The sequence below is a fragment of the Herpailurus yagouaroundi genome, unplaced genomic scaffold (genome assembly GCF_014898765.1).
Source record: "Herpailurus yagouaroundi ecotype Mexico unplaced genomic scaffold, PumYag 159, whole genome shotgun sequence".
Taxonomy (NCBI): Eukaryota; Metazoa; Chordata; class Mammalia; order Carnivora; family Felidae; genus Herpailurus; species Herpailurus yagouaroundi.
Window position 1 is genome coordinate 58,036,081 of NW_024412400.1, and position 26,961 is coordinate 58,063,041.

The 26,961-nt window shown below is 34.5% G+C and overlaps 1 non-coding gene across 1 annotated transcript; it reads left to right on the top strand.

Annotated features, from left to right (window-relative positions):
• Positions 1-19,441: 19,441 nt before the first annotated feature.
• LOC121034309 (U6 spliceosomal RNA) lies at positions 19,442-19,544 on the top strand. Its single transcript, XR_005792379.1, has one exon. It is a non-coding gene; the product is annotated as a U6 spliceosomal RNA (small nuclear RNA).
• Positions 19,545-26,961: the final 7,417 nt, after the last annotated feature.

Sequence of the window (26,961 nt, forward strand, 5' to 3'; positions counted from 1 at the left end):
CCTGACAGTCTCTGAAAAGTTTCCAGTGTTGAGGGAAATACTTTTGTAGGCTGTATTTGAAAAATATAGGTACTTGTCCATTTTCCTCTGGATGAAGAAATTATCAAACGTGGAAACATTATAACATTCTTGTGTAGCTCCCCTTCTGACAAACTTAAAAAAGCGTATATGGTTGTATAGTTTTGTTTTTGTACATGTTGTTAATATAGAGGAAATTTCTTCAAACCTTGTCAGGGATAATCTCATTGATTTGAAAGAGTAAATAAATAATATAACTGAGTGCTCTATTTAAGATTCTCAGAGAATTTTGGTGTCAAAAGCAAACTAATAGAGTTGTAACCTCTTTGCAACTGTATAACTTTGTGATGTGGTCATTATGTAGTAATACCTAACATTTGTTGATGCTTTATGGTTTACAAAAAACTCTAAGACATTTGTTACCACTTTTGCTCATCACAACTATAAAAGTTACACTGGGACGATTAATCTCATTTTTTAAAAATTTTAGACTCAAGTAATATAGAACAAAATGGTATTGCTTTGTAAATACTGGTGGCTGTCCATTGAATTTTGTTCTTCCTTTCTTCTTAGGAACACAGGCTTCATATCACAGGCTTCCTTATAATCTAACTTGACTGAATTCTAAGATGTGGAATATGAGTAGAAATGATGTGTGCAAATTCCATAAAACTTCCCATGTCTACTTCACCATGTTCTTATCCTCATCCAGCTGGAGGGAATGGCAATGCACAGGGTGGCTCTCGAACTACAAATTAGATATCATAAGAGTCTCTATCATGTTGGGTCACTGAATCACTGTGGAGCAGGGCCTTACCTGCAGCCTTCACGTTGTACCCTGCCCAGGTAATCTGAAGCCACCTTGTACTCTCTTGTGAGCAAAGGGTAAACGTTTATTGTATCAAGCCATTATCTGAACTGATTATTAAGAATAAATCAATGCAATGTAATAAATCCATTAGTACCCTGTAGTGGACTAATGCTCTCCATATGTTGTATATATATACACATATATATATGTATGTCATATATATATATATGTATATACACACACACACACACACATATATGTATGTCATATATACATATACACACATATATATGTATGTCGTGTATATATATAGATATACACACATATATATGTATGTCATATATATGACATTGAATTAGCAGTTTAGCAATTAAAATCAAAGAAGGATATTACCAATTGGAAAAATTGAAAGCTTTGTTTGCTTTATGCTGTGGCAAAACATTTGGTAAAACTGTTACTTGTTATAACTTGAAAGATGGATCCTGAGCCCACTACTCTAGGCCAAGGAGTTGGAAAAGGTTAGAGTAACAACTTGTTTTTATAATTACTTGCTACTTTTAGGAAGTTATTACAGAAAAATAAATGGTCTCAGAAATTTAAAAATGGCTTATTTCTAAGCATAGATTAATGAATTCCCAATACTGGAGAAACCAAGTGCTTCTGGACCATAAACAGTGGGAACTAGGATTAAAATGTATTTAAAAAGACAAAGGATCAAGACCTCTCAATTAACAGAGAATCAGTCTTTTTGCCAAAAAAAAAAAAAAAAAAGATGAAGGGTGTTGCCTACTAACAAATCTATTGTTTCAAACGGTATTAACATAGCCACATTAAGTGGGTGGTGGTGAATAAAGCAGATTTCCAAATTATGTAGCAAAGGATTTGTGTTGTGGTTATCAACACAGGCAATGTCCTGGAACCAGATATCTTATTTCATGGTTCTAAGATGTCCTTCTCTTTCATAGTTTACCATCTCTGATATTGAGATTCATCATAAAATCAATGGGGTTTTATAATCACTAAAATCATCTGGAAGTAAACAGTGGAAAACTTTTAAACTCTAGGAACATATTTGGGCTTTTCGTTGCTGTTGTTTGGCTTTTTTTAGAGGGAGGGAGAGGTGGTGAATAAATACTCCTGGAGTGGAAGTAGATTAGCAGTGCTTAAATGCAAAGCCAGTTTGAGAACCTAGTACTGGGGTGCCTGGGTGGCTCAGTCAGTTAAGCATCTGACTCTTGATGTTGGCTCAGGTCATGATCTCCCTCCCTCCCAAACTCATGTGAGTTTGAGCCCCATGTCAGGCTCTGTACTGACAGTGTGGAGTCTGCTTGAGATTCTCCCTCTCCCTCTCTCTCTGCCCCACCCACACATGCAAGTGCTATCTCTCAAAAATGAGTAAATAAAGTTTAAAAAAAAGAACCTAGTACCAATAGCTTTAAATTATTTTATAGATTTCTTCTCTAGTGTTCCTGATGACATAGAGGATGGTAATTGTATTGAAAAATATCACCATCAATGACTCTGAGTTGAGAAGTACAGTAAAACGTTGGATTGTAACTTGTTCTGTGAGTGTTCCATAAGAATATCAAATGTTTCTAATAAATTTTAACTTGATAAACGAGTGATATCTTGCAATATGGTAGTACATGATGCCAGATGTCACATGATCACAAATGAGCCAATGGTTCTCTCTCTCTCTCTCTGTCTCCTTCTCTCTCTCACTCTCTCTTTGCAGGATTGTGGGTGATTGTCTCCCATACTCAGATGCTCAGTCTCAGCCCATGGTGTTTGGCAGAAATCAGTGATTTTGCAGAACAATGGAAGGTGCCCACAACTGGCACTAGTATATTTTTTGTCATTTCAAAGCACCTATGGACAGCCCTTTCCTTTTCCATACAAGAGAAAGCTTAGGAACGCTTCGCTTCATTCTAGATCAGGCTGCCTGCAGATAGAGACCCTTTCCTCTACTGTCTTATAGCCTGTTACATTAAATGCAGTATATGATAACAATTTATTAATACTTTACTGTAATCAACATCTGTTAGTGATAGTGAAAGTCATCCTATACAATAACCCTCCTCTTTCTAAAAGGTCTATTTCAATGCATATCAAGTAAGCATTTAGAGAGTTAAGTAAACTATGGTACATAAAATAATGATGTAACATACAAAGAAAGATATATTTGAGGAAAGCAGTAGTGCAAAAGTATAAAAAGGTTACTAGAAATTATATTACTGAAGAAAATCATGAGTATGGCCTCAGAAAGCATTGGACTCTGTGAGCCGAGTAATCCCACTTGAGCCACCAACTTATAGCAATAGAAAACAATGCTGTTTAAAATGCACCACACTCACGGAGGACATACTTGCCATAACCCTAATCAGTTGTGGTCATGGGGGATGATAGTTAAGAAAGGACTTTCCAGAGGTTGGAAGCAGGAACCATGGAAAAATGATATATAGGGAGTTCGCCGCCTGAGAACAGATCCACTGCTAGTAAAGGAGTCTTCATACTGCTATCTCAAGAGGATTTTCTCATTTTTATTGAATGATAATTGCACTGCTTTTCCCTTGTTCCAAACGGAAAGATTATAATGCAGGTGTTTGTTCTATTCTCCCCAGTTGTTTTGTGTGTGAACACTTGGAGGAACAAAAGATATTTAGTTATTCATTGATGATTTTTTACATTGCTGGGTTATAGGAAGATTCATCTAGACCACAGATCCTGAATATGATCCTGATGCAGTAACTATATAGGAGTTTAGGCTGTCATGCTCTGGGAGGGATTGAGTGGGTTCTAAGTGTGTGGGGAAAAGGGTGACATGGATATTTGGTAGAGAAAGTGTCAGATTGGGTTACAGAGTGCTAACTGGCCTTTAGACCCATTCTAGCCTTTCACTTTGACCAATAGACCTACTACCTTTTGCACACACTCTTGCATTTAGGTGTTGCTGTGTAACTACATGTTTGCCTATGGAGTAATGAACAAAGTGACGGTGCCACTTTCATGTCTGCCTCTAAAGCATCCTATTTTTGCTCTACCATGTTCCCTCTGCTCAGGTGACTGGAATGGCAATGCTTAGGATTATACTGGAAGCCACTTAATCAGGATTGCTGGGCCTGCACTAGCCTGCGTCCTCCAGTACCTTCAAGAAACAGAGCACACACACCACAACCAGACCCCCTCCCCACAGATCAGGAATCTACTTAGACAGTTCTGAGCAAAAATGCATGTCTGTTGTGTTGATTTGTGATGTTTTGTGGCTGTTTGTAAAAGCTGTTTAGCTCATATATAATAATAGAGCCTAAATACAATAATATATACAGTAATGATTATATTAATACATGGGAGAACTCAGGATCTCAGAAAATAAATTTCTTTCTGCTATACCGTTCTATTTATCATAACTTTAAAAAAGTAAAAACTCTGATACAAATGTTACTATTGACACTTACTTTTTTCCATGATTATATTTACCCCCAGTATGGGTATACATTTCTCTCTCTCTTTGACCCAAGATAAGGTTAATGAGATAATTGCTTCCCTTTGATCTCTGAGGCTTTGGAAAACAATGAAAAGCTGTTAGTTTCAGGTAAGACAGATGGTTGAGAGACCACGTTAGTGAAGTTTAAGCCCAGTCTCCAATCATGTGAGACAGAAGCTTCTCCATTATCATATGCTGTGCAAAGAAATTTAATTATTCATAATACATGCATATTACAAGATAGAATGACAAGTGGATTCCTAGAGTTTAGTCTTGTTCAAATAACTTGGAAACGCTAAATTAACTGGGTGCTTCCGGAACTCCACATACCTTTTCCGATTCTTTCTCCCAATCTAAAAATGAAGAGGCTGGATTCATGATCAAGTTCCTAGGTATTCCTGTGGCATGTGCGATTGACATTTCCCATGGCTCTCGATATGAAGCATCTTCTCTTATGTACATTTGTGAAGTTTTACTGTTTCTTCTAAATTGAGTAATCAAAGTGCCTGTATCTGCTGCATCTTCCTATTTGACACGTTTTGCATTCTAGTGTTTTGTGCGATTGCTCACTGAAGACTTATGGAATGAATAAATGGCTCTTTGTGTCAAATCCTTTGCTAGAATTCTAAATAGGAATACAGATAAATAAGCATGGATATAAAATCTACTTTAATTTTATACCGAATGATGGTAGTGCTGAATTGCTTTGAGAAACATACTATCTGTGTCGAGTCAGCCAGTGCAATTCAGGTGGACTTCATATTCTTGCGTGGGGCTCTTGTAGATGTACTTTCCCACTTAGGTCCTTTTAGTATCTACTTTTCAAAAGGAGAATTTACTTGACAAAATGGTAACTGAATATATATTTTAATTGCATTTTTACACAGAATAAATAAAATATTCAAGAAGCCAGCTTTAATATAAGCTGAAACACTCTTTTAGAAAAGTCCCTTTTTTTTTCCTGGCCATTGACCCAAGAGAGACTTGATTATACCTAGCCTAGAGAAACTAATGTTTTCCCAATTAACCTGACTTTTATGGAGTAAGGTTGAGGATATCTCTAATTATGTGTTAAGGCAGCAGCTTACATGATGCAGAGAAAGAAGACAATGATGATAATAGTTAACATTAATTAAACACATTCCAGAGATCCTTAGACAATTAAGCACAATTGGATGGGAGGATGGTGGGGATGTTGCAGAGCAGAAAATGATAGGGAATGATACTTATTCCAACTGCTGTTAGCATCCCCACTGGAAACCCTGTCAAGTGTTTGAGCTATAGGGCTTGGTAGCAGCCACTGACTTGAGGTTCTTACATTCAGAATTCCAACCTAGTACTGTATTTACTAATGAAAGAAAGGCTAATAGCAGATTAAATTCAAGAATAGTTGACTGAAAAGAGACCACGAGCTGAATTTAGAAAAAAAAAATGAGGTAATACAGTGTTATATTTCAATATGTTAAAGAACTCTCTCCCCCTGCAACTCATTGTACAGCAATATACCCATCACAGAATGCATTGCCAAATTAGAAATTAACAGTCTGATTTTTGAACTCATTTTTTCTCATTTCTGGAAAACAAATTAACAAAATAAAATACCCTATATAGCTTTTTTTTTAAAATTGTGGTCATATAAGTGTTTACAGTGCCGCCAGATGAAATCTAGCTATATTCAAGTGAACATTTGAGTTTGAACTTTAAATATGTTTAACTTAACTTTCATGAACAGATGGTCATCTTTCTTTACCAAGCTAGTTTATAGTCTAAGAATACAATAGGAAGTATAATAGATTTTGGAGTAAAAAGGCTTTGTTTCAAATCCAGCCCTATAACTGTCCATAACCTTATGCAAGTTAATTACCCTCTTTTGAAACAAGAAGATTCTCTATTTATTTCATGGCTATGTTAGAGAAAATATGTTCCACACCAAACTTAATAACTGACTTAGGGTTAGCACTTTAAAAGTATTATTAATTTAGTTATGTGTTAATAGTAAGATTTTCGTTCCTTAGTCCCTAAACCTTCTGTCTGTATGAAATTATGTTAAACAAATTTGGCTTTGTTTAAATCACCTGGGTTTTGGAAGTCCTGTTCTCCAGGAAGCCAACTTTGAGACTGAGACTAACATGCAGTAAATTTATTAAGAAGCTCTTCAGATCAACTGGTATGGAAAGAAGAGAAGGAAATGGGGTTGGATGGAGGGATAAATTGGGCTTCAGTGCCTCAGCTGGCCCCATGCAGAGCTGGAGCTTGTATGGTCCTTATAGTTGTCCCTTATTATGATGAGGCAGACTAGCATGACACTGAATACTAGTTGCCTCTGGGAAGGTACTATGACCTTGAGTGAAACGATTCTTTCAAGCCCAGAGCAATTTCCAGAAAACTGGCAGCACAGCCCATAGCTAAGAGAATCAGTTTGATAGTCTTAAAGAGGAACCAGGATAATGCATAACAGTCAATATGCTGGGAGATAATACATTATAGTGATAAAAAAGCAAAATCTGGAGTCAAAATATTTGGATTTAGATGACAATTCTGATATTTTTTATATATGTGACTAAAAAAATTGTTAACTATATGTTAAAGTGTCTATATAAGAGAAATTAATCTATCTCACAGATTATCATCTATCTCACAGATTACTTTAAGAATTAAGTCAGAAAGTATATTCTCATTGAACATCATTTTGGCAAATAGGTCAGTAAATGTCAGTGTTTGTTATTGTTATAAAAAGCTTGAAACTTTCTGTTTTGTATAATTAGGGAGATAATTATGCCTGGGGACTTTGAAAGAAATCATTGATACTGTGTGACTGGAATAATTTAGTTAATTTGCCTTAGTGTGAGAGAGATACAGAATTTAGAGCACCTCTTAGGAACCGAGAACAGGCCTGTCTTGATATTCCTGGGACAGAAACTTCTAGAAGAAAAGAAAATAATCAGAGCTGGAAGATAATGACCCACCCAAAACTAGTAATCAGTAATTACTACCTGAGTAATATAGCTATGTCACTAGGAAGACATATATCAGTATATCAGTCAGCATCCAGTCAGGAAAATAGAAATTAAACTTGGTACTTCAACAGCAGGAATTTAATAAAATTATTGGTTAAACAGATGGTAGAAAACTAAAAATCAGAAAAGGAACACTGAGTTAACACAGAGATAGTAATTGCAAGAGGCAGCTATAACGCTAAAGGCTTAGGGAACAAGGGAGTGGTTAAGGGACCTCAGAGAAGGGATTGCTTAAAAGGGAATGCTGGTTCCCAAGGAGCTTGGAAGAAGGGCCCAGGTGCTATGACCCAGAACTCTAAGAAGGAAGCAGCACCCAGCAGGTGCTTTCCTTAAGAACTCCAAGGATGGGCACTGTGGAGTTAAGGCTTGAATGTGACTGCATTGGTTGTGGTAGATCTAAGAAAGCATGATAAAGCTGATTCCCGGAGAGCAAGAGCAAGCAAACAACTGGAGAGTGAGATCAGTTTGCCACTGCAGGGTGAAGCGTGGTCTCTGGAGTCATGTAGACTGGAAGACAAGGAAACAGAAGCAAGTCCTTTCTCCCTGTCCTCCATATTGACCTAGTGAGAGGAGTGGCAAATCATAGCCTGTGGGCCAGATCTCACCCTCATGTTTTTGTAGTCTGGTGAGTTAATAATTTTTTTACATATTATAAATTTAAGAATTTATGGCAGGTGAAAATTATATATAATTAAAATTTCAGTGTCTATAAAGTTTTGCTGTAACACATCCATGTTCACTTATTTATTTAATGGGTGCATTCATGCTACAAAGATAGAGTTGAATAGTTGCAACCAAGAGCAAGTGGCCCACAAACCCTATACTATTTACTATGCAGCCCTTTCAAGTAAAAGTGTGTCAACTCCTTCTCTATAACTCCCTAATGACACAGGAGAAATGTTCATTTCTAAATGAACATTTAGAAATGTTCAATACTACAAAACAGAATGTATACAGGTGGTTTTGGGGCTGAGACAGTAACTTACTGCCTGGCAGATTTGGTTTGTTATGCACGTTGATTTAAAATGACTGATTGGGGAGCGCCTGGGTGGCGCAGTCGGTTAAGCGTCGGACTTCAGCCAGGTCACGATCGCGTGGTCCGTGAGTACGAGCCCCGCGTCAGGCTCTGGGCTGATGGCTCAGAGCCTGGAGCCTGTTTCCGATTCTGTGTCTCCCTCTCTCTCTGCCCCTCCCCTGTTCATGCTCTGTCTCTCTCTGTCCCAAAAATAAATAAACGTTGAAAAAAAAATTTTTTTTTAATTAAAAAAATAAATAAATAGAAAGACTGATTGGTTTTCACAAGTATTAGAGGGTGTGGCTCTGTGCCAATAGTATGACTGCTTCTCTGGCTCTTTTTGGCCCTGCTGCCCTGATTTCAGCCACCCTCCGCTTCTCGGTCCAGTTCTCTTTCTCAGTGTTTCTCAGTATTTCTCAAAAATCTAAAAATTTTTGTAGCCTATGCCTATCTTCTTTTCTTGTCCCTATTAACTTATTTTTCCTCCTCACACCGAAACATTTCCAGATCTCTGATACCTTACAGACTCTGGAGTTTCTTTTCTAACACTGTTTCTCAACACAAATCAAAATAGATTTTGCCCAAGTAGCGTGGTACCTGAGAAGTTACTATTAGAAATGCCAAGTCAGTTTGCTCTCCATATGATCTTACTCTAGGTGGTGTGATTGAAATAAGCACACAGCTATAAAATTCCGAATATATCTCTGATGGATATCATAAGCTTTGTTTATGATGTGGAGAGACTGGGGGGTCTTCTCTCTGTATGGTTTCCACTTTGAATTATCTGTTAATGTGAACAAGAGCCTGAAGTAAAGAAATCTTCAAATAATCTCTAAACCTTAGTTAACTATTCCCTCTACCCAAGCTCTGTAACAACTAATAGATACTAAAAATACATTTTGAATTTATTTACCACCTTGGCTGAAATCTGAAGCATTTATTAAGGAGCTCTGAAATAAATGTAAAGGCTCTAAAAGAACAGAATTAAGAACAGAACTAATGAGTTGTGGGATAGAATATGCCTCTCCCCAGGGGAACATTTGAGCGTCAAGCATTTGGGTCATGGTGAAGGTCCCCTTTGACAATAGGAGAAAAGGGCTTGGATTAAAGGGCAATCTGACAAATTTAAAGTGTTTAAATTTAAGCAGTTTAAAGTGTACATTGGCAAATATGAAAAAATATTTGTCCTACCCTCAAGGAATTTAAAACTGAGTCCAGGAAAATAATGTATTAAATATACAAAACTGAGACTTAGAAATCAACAAAGGGGTGTTTTGGATGAAAAGGGCTCAAACTGATAGGTTTTTAGTGCTAAGAGAGCATGAAAAAGGCAATAGGGGCTTAGTTACATTAATTAAGAAATAACAAATCCCTTGATTTCTTAATTTAATTAGTTTGACTTGTAACTCTTTATACAGTTCTATACACACTTATCTACTGCCTTTTACATTCTGGCAGGAAGGTGAATTAATAATATGCTGCATTTATTTTCTCCATGCTTCAGTTTATTCCCTTGAGAATTCTGAGTTCAGCAAATCCTGCATTGTTAGATCTAATCAAGTCATTCGTCCAATACCTTTCTCTTAATGTATCTATGCTAGAAGAGAATTCAGATGGGAATTTCACTCTTAAAAGGCAGTTCTTTCTTGAACTCTTCCACAGCAAGCCTGAGAACAGGTTGATGTTTTATGTCAATCCAGTGGAGATTATGTGAGAAAGTAGATTTAAATCAGTCTTTCTAATATTCAGTTCTTATGTCATTCAAAGGACTAATAGCTAAGGGTCATAACTTTGACAAGGAGAATACATTGAACTGGAAACTAGTTTAGAATTCAAAGGAAGTCTTTTGGCTTTTGGTTTATTTTTTCTTTCTAAGAAATTCACTCAAGTGTTGTGTTTCTTAATGACGTCAAGTATATCTGTCAGTTCCATCTTTGATGGGGAGAGGAAATACTATTTTATTTCCAGAAGAAACTATATTATAAATTTTAAGATTGGACATACTTGTACTCTTAATAGTTTGATAGTTATTTCATAAAATGTTTATTCTATTAGGGGCGCCTGGGTGGCTCAGTCAGTTAAGCTTCCGGCTCTTGGTTTCGGCTCAGGTGCTGATCTTGCAGTTCATGAGTTCGAGCCCACCTTGGGCTCAGCACTGTCAGTGCAGAGCCTGCTTAAGATTCTCTTTCTCTCCTGCTCATGCGGGCTCTCCTTCAAAATAAATAAATCAACTTGAAAAAAGTCTATTCTATTGAACTTCCTTGCACCATATTGAAACTATTGTATTGGAGTTACTAGTTCTTTTTTCATTTAGCAAACTTATTTGAAAAAAAAGCAGCTAAAAATGGATGTAGTGAATATTGGCATGTAAGCAGAATTTTTAGAATGATCAAACATTATCTTAAATATATATTAATGTATTTTCTTAAGTTTTCTTTGATTAAATCATTCTTTGCTAAAAATTTCAATGACTTTAGAGGCTATGGAAAGCCCTAAACAAGGAAGGAGAAGTAGAAACAGTAGCAATGTTTAAGCAGCAAGTAAAACAATTTCAACTTTGGTTTAGCATCTTGAGAATCTTCAAACAAACAAACAAACAAACAAACAAACAAAAGAATCCGTTTGAATTTGGTTTACTGTGACGTTTCCTGCTTTTCAGTTCATATTTCAAAGTCGGTGGGGTAAGGAAAGCTAAAATTCTCTCCTCCTTGGAAGGCAGATCTCCTGTAGTTCCAGAAGATTTTTCTGAGTTTCTCTCTCTCTTCTCTTCTGGCCATTTTGAGTGGCAGTGTGTAAATAAATACTTATGTGAAGGTCATTGTGTTACCTGTATCTTCAGTGCCTAGAACAATAACTAGTAGGGCTTTAAAAAATTGGTTGAATTCATGATGAGTGAATACACATTTGAAGTTGGATTGTGATCCCAGTGAGTGAGAGAAAAGTGGGCTATTGAGCTGGATTTTAGACTAGGACATATTTCTGGCTTATTCTAAAAAAGGAGAAGGAGAATAAGGAGTAGGGGGAGGAGGAAAAAGAGAAAGAAAGAAGAAAATGTCTTTTAAGCATGGTAGAATATGCCTCTTTGGCATAAGGATTATTTTAAGCTAAAGGCACTTAAAAAACAGCAGGTGTAAGACAGGCATTCTAATCTCTCATTTTATTCCTGAAAACTGAAGATAAAAACTCCCATATGAAAGATGCCTATCCAGTATCAGGAGAAAAGAAACACTCTTTAATAGTAAGTCAAAGCCATGAGAATCCTATACAAACAAATCTTTTTAAAATAACTTTTATCTTCTTTTAGCCTCCACATTTAGTTTACTTTTCCAAAATTGCTTCTCTTTGTTCAGCCTAATATAAAAGTACATAGTTTCACCATTTCTTTGGGTCTTCAGATTTTTTTATGAGGGCTCCCATGTTACATGAAGCTTGTATAAATTTCTGTGCTTTTCTCCTGCTAATCTGTTTTATGTCAGTTTAATTCTCAGGTTTAGCCAAAACATCAACAACAACAACAACAACAACAACAACAACAACAAAAACTCTTGAGAGGGTAGAGGGAAAATTTTACCATCCCCACACATTATATCTCAAATTCTCTTCAGCTTGGGTAACTAAGAATACATTGGGGTTAAGGCCAAAAGCTGTGACTAATACTGTATTCATAGTTCTTGCCATTCCACAGGGCCTCTATCATGGATGAAGCACTAAATGATAGTAAGAAATACAGCAATTTAAATGTGCTAGGTTAGTCATATCTTTCTGTCTGCTTCCATTAGAGGTAAGACCAATGTTTGTGATCACAATATTGAATATTTGACATCTGACAACCCAATCAACTGGCCAGTGCAGGATATAAGATAAAGAATGATTGATCCATTCCTGCATCAAATAGTTATTTTATAAATGTGTGTTGTATATCTAGCACTTTTCTACATTTACTGAAAAAAATCATAAGAATAGAAAGAGGGAAAATGCTTAAGGAATTATATTCTATTTCTGATAACTTTGAAAGAGTCAAGGAACTGTATTAGCTCACGCTTGTGCATATACATTTTACAAATAGATACTATAATCAGGGGCCATTCAGGGTGTGAAATCCTTCTCAAATAAAGTAGCAATATTAAGTGACTTCTATATCATTATTCTGTTCCTTACACTCTCTCTGTATCGTGTTTTTGTTTTCATTTATCACATTTTTTTACCGTGGTGACATCTAATGAGATTCAAATGTCACTTGAAAGTTCATGAAAGTCATATTTTAAAAGAACATTGCTGGGGTTCCTGGGTAGCTCGGTTGGTGGAGTGTCTGACGCTTCATCTCAGGGAAATAAGTTCAAGCCCCATGTCAGACATAGAGCCCAGTAAATAAACAAACAAATAAATAAATAATGCAAACTTCATATAAGCAATATAATTTTTCTTTTAAAAAGAAAATACACATTATGTACCTCTTTTTATCCTCCTGGGTATCTAATACGTCATTCTGTTTATAGTAAGTTGACTCCCTCTTTAGTACAAAGAGTATAACATTATTCTATCCTATTCTATTTATTATTTAGTCTCTTCTATTCAGATACCCTCCCTATATCTGACATAAATGATCATGCATTTAATGATCATGTATTAAATAAATGAATTTAGGAATGAATAAATGAAAGTAAGGATGAATGAATAAATGTGAGAAAAACATGTAACAGCCTTTGGAGTTCTGGCTGACATCTCAAAAGATAGCCCACTATTCTGTGTCCTCTAACCTCATCACTTAAAACAACCTAAATGTGTGTGGGGGGTGTGTGTGTGTGTGTGTGTGTGTGTGTGTGTGTGTGTGTGTATATATGTGTGTGTGTATGTACACTCACTTATTTGTTTACATGTACATATATAAGTTTGGAGGTTGATATCTAAATAAAAAGACTATAAGGTTGGTGTGACTCTTATCTCAGATTTCTTAAATAAAAATTATTGAGAATTTGGGGCGCCTGGGTGGCTCAGACAGTTGAGCGTCCGACTTCAGCTCAGGTCATGATCTCACGGTTTGTGGGTTTAGGCCCCGCATCTGGCTCTGTGTTGACAGCTCCGAGCCTGGAGCCTGGTTCGGATTCTGTGTCTCCCTCGCTCTCCCTGCCCCTTCCCCACACGCACTCTGTCTCTCTCTGCCTCTCAAAAATAAAGAAAACTAATAAAAAAATTATTGAGAATTTGCTCAATGTTAATTCTGAATAGGTTACATAAGTATACTTAAGATAATTTCTGAGTTCTTTAAACTCTTTGAGAAGGTATAATTTCAAGTTTGGTTTTGGAAATTGATAATAATCACAAGGTATACTCCTAGTTTGTGAAATGTTTATCCATATGAAATTAAGCTACTATTAATGTACATTTTAATACATGTATAAACTGAGACACAGGACCTCATGTTTGGTATTTTTGCTGTTTGCTTTCTATGATAAGGTGTCTTTGGGTTTTTAAATTGTTACTTTCAGTGTGGTTCATATCTATGCCTCATCTTAGTTTGCAATATAACTCAATAACGAAAAAGGTCCATAAAATCTTAAATGTGATTAGTGTATTAAAATAAATATTAATAATTCTCATATCTCATGATTTGAGGAACCATAATAAAGCATCTTTGCGGTATTGTTCATTTTTTGACTTTGCCAAATTCAAAGTATAATGCTGATTCAGCATTAGCATATTTAGGTGCCTTAGGGCTTTTTCCATGAAGAATGAACACTTTTTGGCATTTTCTTTTCTTGTTTCTCCAAAATCGCAGTACTGATTTTCAGGGTCATGGGGTGAGGCCCATCTGTTTAATCAGGCTTCTGCCTGATGATGCAGGTAGACTGGAAAGTTGAAACTTAACTATACATTCCTTTAAGTATTGTAATTAGCCTCTTATATCTACCTAGAAGCTAAGTAATGAGCACATTTTAAAATGCAGATAATAGCAGAATTTAAGTTTTGCTTGCTTAAGCTATTTCAAAATCCCCATGGGTTGAGTGTCTTCCTTCAGCCAAATTGGATCAGGATTTTTTTTAAGACTACCCTAATATATCACTAAAGGATGTAAGCCAATTTATTGGCTTAGATGGCACAGTCATTGTTAAAAGTCAATCTAATATATATTAGATTATATATATATTTTTTACTTAATTGTTTTTATGTGTGTATATATGTGTGTGTATACACACACACACATATACATATATATATATACACATATACATATGTGTGTGTGTGTGTGTGTGTGTGTGTGTGTGTGTGTGCATGAGCCTTATACAATAATTTCTATGAGTTAACAATGTAAATTCCTAAGGAATTTTGGAGCAGAAAATTAGATCCATGACAAATTCCAAAATCTGGATGATTGAAATGGGTTGATTGAAGGGAGGTAACTATGGATTCCTCCAGACCTGTGTTGTCCAAAACTTTAGTTGTTAGCTACATCTAGCTATTTAAATTCAAATTAGTTAAAATTAAACTAAATTACGAATTCAGTTCCTTAGTCACACCAGCCAGCATTTCAAGTGCTCAATAATCACATATGCTTATTGGCTAAGAATTAGGCAGCCCAGATACAGAAAATATCTATTGCAGAAAGTTCTTTTGGAATGAGCTGTTCTGAAGTATGATCCTAAGGAAAATTTTTCCTTATTGCTTGGTTATAATGGCTCACAAATCCAAAAAGTAGCTGCGATGTTAATCTGAAAATTCCTGCCAGGTGGCTTTAAGCTATCCTTAAAGAGAGTAGTATTTTTAAATCATCTTGGTCCATTTTCAAGAAGTCTCACTATTGGCTAATCTTTCCCTATATATTTCCTACATTACATCATAATCTACTATTATTTGTTTTAATTGGTCCAGGATCTACAATAAGTATTGTATTAAGAGTACATTTAACTGTAATTCTACTTTTAAATGATCTTCCCATGGAAGAGCTTAGAATCTATGACATGCATGAGATAAACCAACTTCTTTTGCATTTATTTCTTCAGGATCACTAATTCAGTTTATTTAATATATATTACTTGCTTTCCATATATGTTGCAATTTATAATTATTTTATTTCATTTGTTAATCATCTGTGTTATCATTAATACTGGAAACCTTCTTCTCTATCACTACAGTTACCATACATCACTAGAAATTTTCTTTTTTATCACCTGAGTTATGATATAAGACTGTAAACATTCTTTCCCTATTACCTGACTTACTGTTTATGACTAGAAATCTTCTTTCCCTAGCATCTGAGCACTAGAGAGGTTACATGACGTGAAACCTTTCTCTCAAACCTGACTTATTTACAAATGTAAACCGGTTTTCTTTTTACCATGTGAGTTATTATTTATGATGGAAATCTTCTGTAGCAGATGATTCGCCACTTATGATTGGAAACCCTTTTTCCCCCATCATGTGAGTTATTATTTTTGACTAGCAATCATCTTTCTCTATCACATGAGTTATCAAAAATAACTGGAAAAGTCCTCTGGGCGCTTGGGTGGCTCTGTTGTTTGAGTGTCCAACTCTTGATTTTGGCTCAGCTCATGATGCCAGGGTTGTGGGAATGAGCCCCATGTTGAGCTCCGCACTGAGTGCGGAGCCTGCTTCAGATTCTCTCTCACCCTGTCTTGCTGCCCTTCTCCCCCTCCCCTCAAAATAAATAAATAAAAACAAACACTAAAAATAAGGAAAACTCTTTTCTCTATAACATGTCATCATTTATTATTAGAATCTTTCGCTATCACCTGGTTTGTTTATGACTGGAAACCTTTTTCTATATCCTGAGTTATCATTAATGTCTGAAAACCATTCTTTCTCTGGCACCTGATTTATCACTTATAACTGAAAACCTTCTTTATCCATCGTGTGAGTTATCAGTAATGACTGAAAACCTTTCTCTATCATCTGTATTACCATGTATGACTGGAAACATTATTTGTCACCTTACTTATCATTTATCATTGGAGACCTTTATTTCTCTATCTCCTGATTTATCATTTGTGATTGGAAATCTTCTATTCTCCACCATCTGAGTTATCATGTATGACTGCGAGTTTTTCTGTCTCTATTATCTCATTATTGTTTATGATTGAGCATCTTCTTTCTGTTCCACCTGAGTTATAATCCATGACTGGTAAACATTCTTTCCTATCTTGTGTGTTATCATTCATGACTAGAAACTGGTCATTCTTAATCAGCAGGGTTATTATTTGTGACTGGAAATTATCTTTCTCAATAGCCTGAGTTACCGTTTATGATGGAAATCTTTTTTGTCTATCATCTGACTTTTTTTTATGAATGGAAACCTTCTCTTTCTATTAGCTGAGTTACAATTCGTGGCTGAAAACCTTTTGTTTTCTCTCACCTGAGTTCTCATTTATCACAGGAAACAGTCTCTATCTCTTGCATTATCAGTTATGACTTGAAACCATATTTTTCTATCATCTGTGTTGCATTTGTGACTGGAAACCATTTTTATATTGTTTGTGTTATTATTTATGAATGGAAAGCATTTTTTGCATCCCTTGGGTTATCATTTATGACTGGATGTTAGTGTATACCATATCTTCTCTATTTTTCTGATGATGGATATTTACACACACACACACACACACACACACACACACAGTGGAATATTTTTCAAGCATGAGATAGAAGAAAATCCTGACATTTGCAGTAACCTTGAAGACATTATGCTATATCATTGATTTTTATCTCATTTTTAAATTTCTTTTTAGAGAGAGAGAGAATGAGTGGGGGAGAGAGGCAGAGAATCTCATTATCTCATATGAGGGAGAAAGAGAGAATCTCAAGCCGGCTCCATACTTGGTGCAGAGCCCCACATGAAGCTCAATCCCACAATCCTGGGATCATGACCTGAGCCAAAATCAAGAGTCAGATGCTCAACCGATTGAGCCACGCAGGCTCAATTTTTAAACATTTTTCAAACAACTTCATGAGGGGCAGCTGGGTGGCTCTGTTTTTGGGTGTCTGACTCTTGATTTCAGCTCAGGTCATGTTCTTGGAGTTTGTGGGTTTGGGCCCTGTGTCGGGCTCTGTGCTGACACTGCAGAGCCTGTTTGGGGTTCCCTCTCTCTCTGCCCCTCCTCTTGGTCTCTCTCTCTCTAAAAATAAATTTAAAAAATAAAAAATAAAAACTTAAAAAAAAAACTACATGAAGTTAATCATAATGCCCATTACTTTTATATCAGTCATGCTTGCTTAGTTTCTCTGGTTATTTTCTATCTCACTTTTGACACTCCAAATTATTTTTCTCTCTAATGTATTTTCCAACTTTGGACAGTTTTCTCAACTTTTTTCTGTTGTGAGTATCCTCTACTTAAATATTTTGTCTCTTCCTTAATAGCTCTTAATTTTATTTATTATTAAGGGAATATTAAAAGTATTTCAAATTAGAAAATAGTGTATAATGAGTCCTTATGTATCCTCACCAAACTTTGGCAGTTACCAGCTCATGGTTAAAATTTCATCTGTATTCCTACCTACTTTTACCAACTTCCAAGATTCTTTGGAAGTAATTCAAAGACAAGGCACTAAGTATGACTTTATTTATATAACATTTTCAAAGGACAAAACTATAAAGATGGAAAACAGATTATTTCTTGCCATGCGACAGGAATAGAATAAAACAGCTCTTCTGGGGTCATAGAACAGTTTTGAATAGTTGAATTTGTGGTGGTTGAACAAATTGTTACATGGAATAAAATTGCTTACAACTATACACAGTCACACACACAAATGCAGGTTAAAAACAGTCAAAACTGAATAAGGTCTGTAGTCTAGTTACCAATGTTCTACCAACATTATTTTTCTTGGTTTCAATTTTGTCCTGCAGTTACAAAAATGTCACCATTAGAGGAAGCTGGACATGCTGCATTATTTCTGACATTTCCTATGAGTTTATAATTATTTCAAAATAAAAATACTTTAAAATTAATTTTAATATAATTAAGTTACTAAAACACTTAGGAATATATTGAACAAAATAAGTGAAAGACCTGTATATGCTAAACTATCAAATATTTCTGAGGACAAAAAGGATTTAAATAATTGGAGAGATATATACCATGCTTATAGATTTGAAGGGTCAATATTATGAAAATGTCAATTCTCCCAAAATTAATCTATAGACAAAGTAATCACAGTCATAGTTCCATCAGAATTTCTTATAAAAATTGACATGCTGAATCTAAAATTTATGTGGAAGTACAAAGACCTAAAATAAACCCAATCTTAAAAAAAATCTCACTTCAAAACTGTTATAAAACTATAATAATAGTAATACTATAGCCATATTGACATGATGATAGAAAAAGATATCAAAGGAACAGATTAGATAGTCCAGAAATGTACCCACACATATTTGGTCAATTATTTTAGACAAGGTTGCCAAAGCTATTCAATAAAAAAGACGTATTAGGCTTTTCAACAAATATTTAGAATATTATATATCCATTTGTGTAACAAAGAATATTAATCCCTACCTCACACCATGTACTAAACCTAATTTGTGATAGATCATACAACTAAACATACAAAGCAAAAATTATAAATCTCATAAAACACAGGGACAATATCTTCATGACTTGGAGACAGGCAAATATTTCTTAGACAAGAGGCAAAAGCATCCTAAACAAATTTAAGGGGGCAAATATCAAATCAGACATCATTAAATTTAAAAAATGCTACTTACCACATAACACTTAAAAATTTAGTAGATGGGGTGCCTGGGTGGCCCAGTTGCTTAAGCGTCTGACTTCGTCTCAGGTCATGATCTCACAGTCTGAGTTCAAGTTCAAGTCCCATGTCGGGCTCTGTGCTGACAGCTTAAAGCCTGGAGTCTGCTTTGGATTCTGTGTCTCCCCCTCTCTGCCCCTGCCCTGCTCACACTCTGTCTCTGTCTCTCAGAAAGTGAATAAATGTTAAAAAATATTTTTTAAAAATTAGTACATAAACCACAACTAAAATAAATTATTTATAAAATTTATGTTTTACAAAAAAAATCAAATACATGAAAATCCCATGTGACAATAAAATGACAAGTAAGCCAATAAATTAAAAAGGTCAAGTGCCTACTTTGGCAATACATATAATAAAATTGGAACAATATAGAGAAGATTAGCATGGCCCCTGTGTAAGGATGATATGCAAATTTGTGAAGCATTCCATACTGGAAAAAGATGAGCAAAACTCTTGAACAGACACTTCACAAAGGGAGATATAAAAAAAAGAGAGAGAGAAAGGGAGAAAACCAGCTAAGAAAATGAGCATTTGTTATTAAAGAAATTCAGGTTAAAACCATGATAAAATTCCGCAATAGAAGTAGAAGTTTGGCTGAAATTTAAAAGTATGGGACACCAAATGCTGCCAAGTAGGAAGAGTAATTGTAACTCTTACATGGTGGGTTTGTAAAATGATACAGTGCAATGGAAAGTGCTTTGGCAATGTATTAAGAGAAACATACAGTTGTTCTATGACATAAGTACCTATATGACATAACATAAATATGCCTAGGTATTTATCCAAAAGAAATGAAAATATAAACCCACAGGAAATATGTAATTTTTTATATATAATATATGGTAACTAATATGGTAAAAAAAATAACAAAGTGGTTGCCTTAGGCGTAAAAGTGTTGACTGGGAAGAGAATAAAGGAATTTTCTGAGATCATGATTATGTTCTATATCTAAATAGGGTCTGGTTACACAGGTGTATGCATTTGTCAAAACTCATCAAATTGTACAAATAAGATTTGTACATTTCACTGTACATTTAAACTAAAACCACTATTAAAATATTGAATTTCAGTTAGTTGGCTTCATGTAACTATGGTATCAATGATTCTGAAACTATTTTATGTATGTATACTTTATATATACATATATATTCACACTTTCCATATACATGGACATTTCTATAAATATAGATGCCTCTCTATATATGGACATATAGATATACACAGAATGAGAGAGAGAGAAGAAAGAAAGAAAGAAAGAAAGAAAGAAAGAAAGAAAGAAAGAAAGAAAGAAAGAAGAAAGAGGGGAAGGAAGGAAGGAAGGACGGATGGACCAGAAATGACACACCAGATGAAACATATCTAATTTTGTATGGAGCATTCTGGGAAGTCTTTCCTAATAAGTGCCATTTGTATAAAGCCCTGGCAGAAGTTAAAGAATGAGACAAGCATTAATCCAAAGGAAGTGTATTCTAGATCTGAGAAAAAAAAAAAAAACAAAAAACACGGAAGTCAGTGGTGTGAGATGTCTGATATGTTAAAAGATCAGGAAGAAGGGTCAGTGTGGAGGGAATATCATTGATAATTTCAGAATGTTAGTAGAATACAAAATAATATAAGGTCTTGTAGGTCTTTGTAGGAATTATTTGTTTTACTGTGAGGGAAATGGGGAGATACCATATAGGTTAAAGTGAAGGATTGGTATGTGCTGTGAATAGGTTGTAGAAGGACAATAGAGGAAACTACAATCCATTTCAGAGACGATGACAACTCAGTACAGGATGACAACTAAACAGAGCTGGTGAAAGTAGTTAAATTTTAGATTTTAGAAATTTAGATTCATAGATTTTAGAAATAAATACTAGGTATACAATTTAGGTTTTCGATATTTAGATTTAGGTAGATCTTTCACAAGACTCTTTCATTTAAGAGATGTCAGATAAGCATATGGAAATGTGTCTGGATTTTATGAGAGCGATCTAAGCAGGAGAAATATATTTGGGATCTATCAGTATGAGGTTATGTACAAAGCTATGAGTTTGAATGCAACCACCAACAAACCTGAAGGAGACCAAGATGGTAAGAAGGTCAAGGCTGATCCCAGGGGCACTCCATGGTTTAGAGTTTGGGCGATAAGGAGGAATTTATAAAGGAGAATGAAAAGCACCAGATCGTGAGCTAGTAGTAGAAATAAGTAGGGTGATGTCCTAGAAGTAAGAAGACAGGGTTTCAAGCTAGAGGGAGAGATCGATTCTGTCAAAGTGATAGTGCTAGTAGTGAAGAAATGTGAAGACCAAAATTTTGTCATTGGAGGTTATTACTGACTCTAACAAAAACAATTTTGGTTGGTAATCAAGTCAAAAGCCTAATTCGAGTGTCTATCAGAAATGACATACCAGGAGGAGCTTGTCTGATTTTGAAAGAAGATAACTTATTCAAAAGATAGTACAAAGAAAGGATTATTTTTGAAGGAGGTATTAGGTCAGGATGGAAGAAATCACAGCTAATGAGAAAGATCAATTAAGGAAAAATGTTTCAAAAGGCATACAAAGAAAGGGAAGCATTTCTGGGGCAATGTCTTTGAATAAGCAAGTTAGTTGGAGGTGCTAATGGGGAATATCATTAAAAACAAAGTCTTCTGGGGCGCCTGGGTGGCGCAGTCGGTTGAGCGTCCGACTTCAGCCAGGTCACGATCTCGCGGTCCGTGAGTTCGAGCCCCGCATCAGGCTCTGGGCTGATGGCTCGGAGCCTGGAGCCTGTTTCCGATTCTGTGTCTCCCTCTCTCTCTGCCCCTCCCCCGTTCATGCTCTGTCTCTCTCTGTCCCAAAAATAAATAAACGTTGAAAAAAAATTTTTTTTTTTAAAATTAAAAAAAATTAAAAAAAAACAAAATCTTCAGCCAACTAAGAAAACCTTTCCACAAAAGTAGAAGAGAAAGACAACAGCTTTATTATAGAGTGGCTACTCTAAACCAGAAAGAAATCTTACTCTTTTATATTACCAAGCAGATACAACCCTATGACATATGTGTTCTCACAATAAACAATAACTAACTAGTCCTTAAATAAGAGGACATGACAGCACCATTTGTCACACATCATTCTTCCTAGATTTGCCTGATAATTGGGGTGGCCATCTGTATTTCCTAATTGGCTTTCTCCAAAGGAAAAATAATTTTCATATTTTTGTGAAAAGAGGTACACTGATATAAGGCTTCTACCCTCCAACAGAAACTGGGAGATAGGGATGCTATTTAGATTATTACATTTCAAAGACATGGCTCCAGGTCCTTGAGAAAGGCATTATTGGGTCATACAGCTGGCAAGTAATTTATATAGCTTTTAAAAAGATTTACATACATTTTAAAGAGACAGAGAAAAAACTTACAAGTATTCTAAAGTAAGAGTTCTAAAAAAAAGTAGGGGGTGGAGTTCTTCCCTTACTTTTAAGAGGGAGAATTAAGCCTCTTATTTTTAATTTGTATTTACCCTTACACTACATATAAGAGGGGATACAGCCTTTATATAGGATCATTATTTCCTTCATAGAGATAGAATGTATTGTGCAAAAAATAAAAAGGCCATAATTGTTATCCAAGACCATGGAAGTCAGATATGTTATAAAATATGAACTTTTTTGGATTATAGGCAGGTAATACTGTGACATATACTTTAAGTATTAGGAAAAACCCCAGTAAAGTCTTAAGTAATACTCTGAAATCAAAACGATAATATGTCCATAGGGAACTATATGAATATTCATACTAATGAGAATAAAGAGAGTATAAATAGCTGTACATCAACTTGAGGTAAAGTTCTAATGCCAAATGAATTGATTAGGTCAGGCCAAGTCTCACCATCAGATGAGATATAAAAATCTCTTGGTTTCCACAGCCTTTTGACTTTGGCTTATAGGCAAAAGACTTGCGATTTATAAGAGGAGTGGGATAGTGAATGAACAAAGGAAATGCAGTATGATTCATAAAAAGCATTAAAAGGGCTCATGTGAAGCCCTTTAAATTTAGAGGGACAATAGTCAATATGACTACATGTTTCTCTCCAATCACACTCATCTGTGTTAACATCTCAAAGAAAGCAGAAAGTTGGACTGAACCAGTCCTAGTTATTTCTAGGCAATTGTGAAAGAAGGCAAAGGACTTGAGTATACCTGCAGGAGAATGATTATAATGATGTGGCCTGGACTTTCAAGTTAGATAAGTAGGGCAATAAGGTTCTGAGTGAGTGTGTACCACATGAGTAGGTGGGAGAAGTTGGACTAAAATCCCTGCAAGGTTCAACAGGCATAAGACCAGGGTTAGTATAGGTAGTGAGATACAAAGAGATGGTGTACAGAGTGGGATTCAAAATTGAGATTATAGAGTTGCAGGTAAAAATGAGAAGATCCGTAGAAATTCCATTGGATTTAGTGAGGAAGTCAAGATGGAGAATAAGTTCATTGGAGGAGAGGAGCTTAATTAAAGAACACCTGCAAGGAAATTGAAATTATAATTATAATAGTAAGTAGGGCTGGAGAGAGAAACAGTAAATCAAAAGACAAAATATTCAGGGAATGAGGGGAATGACCCTCTGCAAATAAATGAACAAACTTTTTGTTGTCCACATTTAAATTCCTTTTTTTTTTTTTTTTTTTTTGCTTTTGTTACATTTCTATTTTGGAAAGCTAAGATATGTCTATGTTTCTGACTGGTACAGTAGTAATTTGATTTTTACTGAAAATGAATTCATTTCTCTTATTGTAAATTATTGCTTCATTAATATTATTAAACTAAGATAACATGTTTGAAGCTAGTAAAATTTATAAATCAAAGGAAAAATTTAAAGGATTTTAAAATTAAAATTAAACCTATTTTCATACATATATTCTAATCCAACTTTTTAGTGTTCAAAGTGATATAAATTATGCAATATATATAATTTAATTTATGAGTGTAGCATTTTCCAGACGTTTAAAAAATGGATATTAAATATAAGTGTTCCTTTTTAAGTTTTAAACCACTGATAATGGGGACTGATCAAGAAAGTTTAATGAGCAAGAAAATAAGTCAAATTTAGTTTTAGAAATCTCTGTAAATTATCAAGTTAGGTGATAAACTTTCCATTATATATACTTGGTACAGAAAGAAATGCTCGTTGTTTGTTTACTTCTTTTCTGAATGGGCTTGATGAAGGTAAGAAGCCAGATTAGATACTGAATCTTAGTTTTGTGATCCTTTTGTCAAATAGTTAAATTATTTACTTTTCTTTCTTATGGCAAGGATCCTCCACATGTAGTATTTCAAGCATTATATTGCCTAAAATTGTGGCATCAAGAAGTTACATTTCCTATCACAATGCAAATGTCATCAGACTTGCATGTTTGCATATTTTATGCCTCTTTAATAATGCATTCTTAAATTTGGTTTTAAGTTAAGGACAGTGTTTGCTTATTGATCATGATGCATTATCCACACCCTGGAAAGCACTCCGCAGTTTGCATCTTCTCAGTTAATCCTGAATAATTCAGGAAGTTATGTGAGTTGTATTTATTTTCATTAACTTTTTATCCATATATACCTGACAGATAGTGACATATAATATACTACCTCTAGTTATGAGCATGGTACTATTATTTATCAGTTTATAACCTTATCGTGGCTTTGGGACATATATATATTTTTAGTGCATGCTTAGAATTCTCCTAAAGCTATATTGTACCTTTTATCATGTTTTATTACAGGACCCTTTTATGGTGATTGTTCATTTTTTTACACGAGGTAAAATTATATAAAATAATTTCTCTTATAATTGGCAAAAGATGCACCACTTCAGACAAATTAAAGTTTTCCCCAATATGTTACATTGCTGTCACTTTTTTAAAAGGATGAAGTCAAATTTAAAAAATAGATATTTATTTGAATTTCAGTGGGGTTTCAATTTAAAAAAATGAACAGATCTGAGGAGTATTTAAGCATAGTATTATGGAAATAGTCAAGAAATGGCATTATACTTTTTAAACTGACACACCAAACCCCAGGTAATTGCATTGGAATTAAGTAGACAAGCAAGGCTAACAACCCCAAGGGAAAGTGCCGCTGACCCATTTATTTAGTTAGAATCGCACACAGAGTAAGAGGGTGATTTAATTCTGGACGAAGTAAGTATTTCTTAATTTCTAAACTTAAACACGCATATAATTCAATGTGGCAAAAATGCATGTTATCTAACTTATACATTTTGAAACTCAAAAGTCCTCTCAATAATTTTTACTATTCTGGAACAAATAAAAATTATTGTGATGAAATATTAAAATAGAAGTTTAAAAACCATACACTAGTATTTTGTCATGGTTTGAAATAAGTATAGAATAATAAGTATAGAATGCAGCATTAGGAATAAATTTAAGTTGCTAACTTGTAATAAAAGAGAACTTTGATGAACAGCTATACTTTTTTCTGTTTGCATGTCCTTTTCTATTCTTATAGAAAACTACTTACAAACATAAAAGCAAAATGCTGAAAATGTTGGAAATGAATTTGAGTTTTAATTATGATAGTAATGTCGTATCTTACTCCTTTTTTATCTGAAATGTTGAGAGATATTTACTCACTGCTAATTTCCAAAGTCAAGAGCCTCATTTTTCATTTATTTCTATTTAGCCGAAGAATCAGCAATATGCCATATTGTAACAATACACGTTAATCATTGCCCTAAGTCTTTCATGAATGGTTTCAAGTTCTTTTCATCAACATCAATTTGTTCTGAATTTGTTCAGTGAAAAACAGAGTAAAACAAACAGAAAGACTAATGCTATAACTTGGAATCATTCTTAAATTTTTCAAAAGCAAAGTACACCTATGTCTACTGTCCTTTCCTACCTCTTCTTCCAAATGATTTATTAACTTCTCAGTATAGTATCGTGCATCCAAAATAATGTAAGAAGAAATATTGAGAAAAATGATCTTTTTCATTGAAGTCATTGAATACATTAGTCTTATACCCACAAGTGAAATACAATCTAAGAGACCTGGGTTCCCTGCATTGCTTACTTTTTTTTTTTTTTTTTTTTTTTTTTGGTAGACTTGCATAGCCTGAAACCTCTAGGACCAAAATTATAAGAAAATTATAAGAATAATCCAAGTGCATTAAAATCAACTGATTGTTAATCTTTATTTAGATATACCAGATGATTTATCTTCAGGTTTCAGATATTTTACATTAACAAGTTTTAAGAAGCACTTTTGCATATGAAGGAGAAAACTTTGCAAATTGAAAATAAAGATGAGTCAAAAATGTCTTATCAGACGAAACTTTTTGTTCAGTATCATTTACATTCATAACTTGACCATAAGATTTTTAGAGGCTTTGTTTCTACTTTTGATTTTAGAAACTGCCATATAGGTAATTTTATGTTCTCAGTATATTATTAAAAGCAATGGGAAAACACCAAGAAACAAAATTTTAATTAATGACTTACAAATCCTGAGGACTTTACATTTGAGCTTTACTTACATATGACCAGCCTTACCAAAATAAAAACATGGAAAAACAAAGTGATCTACTTTAGCTCTAAAAGCTTGTAAATGGTTGAATCAAATGTGAACTGTTGACCTCAGTTTTCTGGCGATTTTTGAAATCATAATTCTTAATTTAACAATGGATATGTTTTTGTTGTAATGATGCTAGAGTTTATTTATTTGACAAATGTGGAAAATATCTAAATAACCTAATTTCTAAGTGTAGATAAATATTTAATTTGCAAATTATTTTCTGAATGATAATTAGGAATATTTCCAGCTATGTGCTAAATGAGAGGCATTTGATTATATATATAGAATACATATTTAAATACAAAATGT